Raw genomic sequence first — 6,000 nt, 5'->3', positions numbered from 1 at the left:
GTGAGGGTGAAAAGGGTAACTATTGCATTGTTCTGTACACCTGAAACTAACAATAAAAAATAAAAATAAATAAAAAAAATTAAAAAAAGAGCAGATTTAGGTAGTTGAGACAGGGACCATATGGCCCACAAAGCCTAATATACCATATTTCCCCATGTATAAGACACTCCCATGTATAAGACGCACCTTAATTTGGGGGCCCAAAATTTGAAAAACAATATATTACATAAAGTTATTGAACTCAAGTTTTATTCATCATAAAATTCATACAACTCCTCATCACTGTAAAAAAACTACAACCACTGTATAAGATGCACCCAGTTTTTAGACCCCAAATTTTTTGAAAAAGGGTGTGTCTTATACATGGGGAAATACAGTACTTCTTATCCAGCCCTTTACAGAAAACATTTGCCATCCCTTGGGCTAGACCAGGGGTCGGCAAACTTTTGAGATGGAAGAGCCAATCCTGTCCCTCGAAGTTTTGCGAGACCTATAAAACAAATGAAATCACCATTATATGAATAATATCCTTTGAAAATTTTATAAATAAAACTATGACAGTTTTATTTTCATGTTCAATTTTACTTCAGAGCCACATGTACGTACCCAAAGAGCCGCATATGGCTCATGAGCCGCAGTTTGCCGACCCCTGGTCTAGACTGTTGTTCTCTGAGGGTGGAGACTGCTGGGGCACACAGCTCAGGGCCTGGCCCAAAATCGTGTTAAATGAATATTTAATAAATGAATATGGAATCCGCATAAAGAGCCTGAGGCAGGGCTCCTCACATGTGCTAAAGACAGTTGTTCTCAAACCACAAAGAGCTCTTTCAAACAGAGAACGAGAGGACTGGTCCAGTCTATGCAACCCAACTAAGGTCTTTGTTATCCTAGAACTCTAATGGAATTTTAGGCCACCCTGAAGAGAATGGGGAAGGCAGATCATAAGGACCAACTAAAGAGGAGCTCTACGTTTTCCAGCAGTATATTTTTAAGGAAAAAAAAAAAGGCATCACAAAAACACAACTGAAGAGAATTCGTTTGGAAAAAGCATTTGTACAAATAAATTATATATATATATATATAATTTATATATATATATATATAATACATACACACACACACACACACACACACAGAGGGAGAGAGAGAGAGAGAGAGAGACAGAGACAGAGAGAGTACCAAAAAAATGTATAACCATTTTAAGAAAAGAAGTGTATTAAAATTGTAATATTCAATATACACCAAATACAAAAGGTGAATACAAGTCACATTTGACTTCTGCAATTACAAGAGGTGCTCAAAGTGGTTACCGCCAGCGTCCAGACACTTCTGATTATGGCAAACTACTGCTTGAGCAACGTTGACCAAAATGTTCACTTGTATACATTTTTGGCACCCCAGGTATAGATCCTATGGCTTTAGTTCACCACAAGCTTATTTCTATATATGGTTGGTAAAAAAGTTTGCAAAGTCTTAAGTTACATGTGTGTGTATGCATGTGTGTGTGTCCAAATCACAGTAAATATTGAGCAAATATTAGGTCTCACTGTAATCTATGCTAGTTAGACAACATCCAGAGTGTCACCTTCAACCTAGGGAGCCTCATCTGTAAGGGAGGAGAGTGACAAGCTCATTTCTAGAAGAGCTATCAGCATGGTGACAATTCTAATCTAGGCACTGCTTCAAATAAGGCAAGTTGATAGAACTGGAGAATATTTACCGTGGAGATGAAATCACAGGCTTTTATCTGAACTAACTAAATTAATTAATCACTAAATATTTTAGTACACTTTTCTGTCTTTACTAGAGTTGTTTTTAGGTTTTGTTTTTTGAGGGTTTGTTTGTTTTGCAAACTAACCAGTTATCTTGCTCCAAAGGTGAAGCAGAGATATTTATTGTTGAGCAGCCAGCCATGTATTTTCCCTCAGGTCCAGCAAGGTCATGTGATTAATTCTAGCCAATGGGCTGTGAGTAGAAGTGATTTGTGTCCCTTTAGGCCAAAATATTTCAGTATGTGATCCCTTAGCTCCCCTTCCCTAGCTAAGACAATTTGTAAGCCCCATGTTAAAACAACAAAATCACAAAAATCACAGCAGCTTGTTTCTCTGACACATTGCCCTGGAGAACAGCCAATGCACACTGACATTTATGTGAACAAGAAGTCAGTGGAGACTTCAGGGTTAATTTGTTACCGCAGCCTAGCCTACTCTACTCTATCCTGACTTCTACAGGAAGTCTGAGCAGAAAGAAGCCTGTTTCAGTCTGTGATCAACAAACTTGGGCCATTTACAAGGATTAGCTGAATAAATAGAGAAATTTTCCAAAGTTTCCTCAGGCAGGTATCTGTGCAACTTCATTATTTCATTTCAAGTGAGTTCACAGATTATTACCACACCTAATTCTATTCAAAGAAATATTAAAAACGAAATCCTCTATGCCATTCACATATCAAAAAAACAAGAGCTGACTGAGATATGCACTGAGTAATATACACTGAGCCAGGTAACCATTGTCAAACCATAGCTGAATATATTGTTCATCCACATAGTTCCTTTCCTGGCTTATGACCACCGGGCTTCATTTTCAGGAGACACATGTGGCAGTGGAGACACAGTAGACACACACACACACACACACACACACACACACACACACACACACACACCACATACACGATGGCACAGTGCCCTGGGCAAAGTTGGCTCAGTTTTCCTTTGTTAGCAGTCCACAAGTATGCTGTTAATTGGGCGCCTGATTTCGGGAGGGGACTTCAACTCAGAGAGATGCTATCTCTTCTGGCTGACAGTAAAAATATCCAGTAAGATAAGGACTCAAGCCTGTGTCCTTAGGTACATTCCTGATTTAAAACCACTGGTAACTCTGGAGCCTGTCAGAGAGTAGACTACAAACTTCCATAGTCATAGCTCTAAGTTAAATTCTCAGCTCGACTAGTGTGAGTCGGGCAATGTGACAGCCCCTGCACCTCTGTTCCCTCCCACTCTACAAGGCATTTGGGAAGACTAGTGGAAGTGATGTAGGCGGAAGTACTCACCATACGCTGGGCCCTTGCTGCCTCAGTGCCATGGAATTCTTCTTAAAGTTAATCTGATTTTCTAGTAACTTAATGTTCTATTACAAGCAAAACAATATTCTCAATTATGTTTAAAGCAGTAAAAAATACACCTTTGGCTTTACCCTTAGAGTAGATGCTATGTAATGACAGTCTCGAAATAAATTCTACTAATTAAACTGATCATTTCCAATGTGATTAAGTCCTTGCTATGAAAATATATCGAGTTAAATTTCTGGTCATCTTCCAGAAGCAACTGAATTTTTTAAATGCCTAAGAATTTCTTAACCATACTTCTGCTGATTTCCAGTTCTGATTATATATTTTTATACTTCAAGTAAATTGCTCTGATTTTTTTTTTTTTTTTATTCTGGAATCCTGGCTTTCACAGCTGCCCAGTCCCATACCTGGAACTCCCATCTCCTGGAAGAACTGCAGGGGTGTGGAGCTGATTGGGAATGGGAAAATAAAGGGCACCCCTTGATAAACCTGGTCCCCCCCCCATTCTGTGTGTTTGAAGCCTTATCTGAGGTTAGGCCCTAATAATGTAAGTGTAGACCTCAGTTAAATCATGGACTCCAAAAGGTACCTGGGGACAGGAAAAGCCATGCCCCAAGTCCCTAGGATTTCAAACCACCAACAGAAAAACAAAACAAAACAATCCAAACAGAAAACACTTTGCATTAGATTAGCTTCAGTTTTGCTTGACTGAGATCAATGCATCTGAGGCCATTTCCTACTAAAGGACCATTCGTAGCCAACAGGCAGCGGCTTGGGAAGTAAAGGGAGGCAATACTGAGAAGCTGAAAGAGTTAAGGACCAGGATTCAGAGATCTGGGGTCCCATCTGGGCTTGCCACTAACTGACCCTGGGGAGGCAGGCAATCCTGCCGTCTGGGTGGATAGAAAAAAGAACATCAAGAGACCCAGAGAAGGATCCCCAGGCAAGAGCGGAACAGGCGGGTTAGGAAGAGGGCGGGTACCTGAGAAAACTGAAAATAAGCTGGACTGACAGGGGCTATAGTGAGCAGCCAGGACTCCAGTGTCTCATGAACCTTGAAGGAGCCAGAGTGTAAAGGACTGAGGCGTTTCCTGCAGCTTGAGTGTCCATTGCTCTGATTTTTTAATACTAAAAACCAATGTCACTACAGCCTAATCATTAAAAAAAGAAAAATGAAACAAATTCCAACAGGGGGCATTCTACAATATACCTACTATAAGGACTACAACACCTCAGAACTCTCAAGGTCATTCATACAAAGAGATGCTCAACATCACTAATCATCAGGAAAATTCAAATTAAAACCACAATGAGATACCACCTCACTCCTGTCAGAACAGCCATCATCAATAAATCAACAAACAACATGTATTGGTGAGGATATGGAGAAAAGGGAACCCTCGTGCACTGTTGGTGGGATTGCAAATTGGTCCAGCCACTATGGAAAACAGTTTGAAGTTTCCTCAATAAATTAAAAACAGAACTACTATAGGACCCAGCAATTCCACTTCTGAGTACTTATATAAAGACCCCCAAAACACTAATTTGAAAAGATATATGCCCCCTATGTTCACTGCAGCATTATTTACAATATACAAGATGGAAGCAACCTAAGTGCCTGTCAATAGACGATTGGATAAAGAAGTGGTACATATATACAATGGAACACTATTTGGCCATAAAAAAAAAAAAAGAACTCTTACCATTTGCGATAACATGGATGGACCTACAGGGTATTATGCTAAGTGAAATAAGTCACACAAAGACAAGTACCATATGATTTCATTTATATGTGGAATCCAAAGAACAAAATAAATGAACAAACAAACATAGGTATGGAGAACAATTGATGGTTGCTAGATGGGAAGGGGGTGTTGGTTGGGTGGCTGGGTGAGAAAGGTGAAGGGATTACGAAGCACAAATTGGTAGTTACAAAATAGTCACAGGGTACAGCATAGAGAATATCATCAATAACATTGCAACAACTATTAGAATGCCAGGTGGGTACTAGACTAGTCAGGGGGATCACTGCATAAATTATATAAATATCTAACCACCATGCTGTACACTTGAAACTAACATAAAATAATATTGAATGTCAACTGTAACTGAAATAAATAAATACTCTCAAGGTCATCAAAAAACAAGGAAAGTCTGAGAGCTGTCACTTAACCAAGAGGATCCTAAGGAAAAATGATAAGTAAATGTAATGTGGTATCGTAGATAGGATCCTGGCTCAGAAGAAGGACTTGAGGTAAAAACTAAAAAAATATGAATAAACTATGCACTTTAGTTAAGAATACTATAACAATATTGGTTCATGATTTCTAACAAATGTACCATACTAATATAAGATGTCAATAATATGGTAAACAGTGTGTCACTATGGTAGTACAATCTCTGTACTATCTGCTTAATTTCTCTGTAAATGTAAAGCTGTTTTAAAATATAAAGTTTATGACAAAAACAAATGTCACCACAATGAGACACCACTTCACACCCACTAAGATGGCCATAATCAAAAAGGCAGATGATAACAAGTGCTAATGAGGACATGGAGAAACTGGAACCCTCATACATGCTGGTGGGAATGTAAAATGGTGCAGTCACTTTGGAAAACAGTCGGGCAGTTCCTCAAAATGTTAGATGTTGAGTTACCACATGACCCAGTAATTCCACTTCTAGATGTATGCCCAAGAGAAATGAAAACATATGCCCCCCTCACCGCCAAAAAAACAAAACAAAAAAACTGGTTCACAAATATTCATAGCAGCATTATTCATAATAGCCATCAACTGATAAATGGAAAATAAAATGTGGTAGATCCATTATTCAGCCACAAAGAGTGAAGTATAGATGCAATGACATGAATGAACCTTGAAAACATTATGCTAAGTGAAATAAGCCAGATACAATACCCATATACATGA

At 38.8% G+C, this 6,000-nt stretch overlaps 1 protein-coding gene across 3 annotated transcripts in view; it reads right to left on the bottom strand.

The window, feature by feature from the left end:
• Nucleotides 1–6,000, bottom strand: part of PLS1 (plastin 1) — a 103,534-nt gene that overhangs the window by 85,342 nt on the left and 12,192 nt on the right. The gene's annotated exons all lie outside the window — the stretch shown is intronic.

Source organism: Hipposideros armiger, unplaced genomic scaffold, assembly GCF_001890085.2.
Source record: "Hipposideros armiger isolate ML-2016 unplaced genomic scaffold, ASM189008v1 scaffold_270, whole genome shotgun sequence".
In the NCBI taxonomy this organism is placed as follows: Eukaryota; Metazoa; Chordata; class Mammalia; order Chiroptera; family Hipposideridae; genus Hipposideros; species Hipposideros armiger.
The sequence above is the reverse complement of the archived record's forward strand: the minus strand, read 5'-3'. Positions and strand labels throughout refer to the sequence as shown.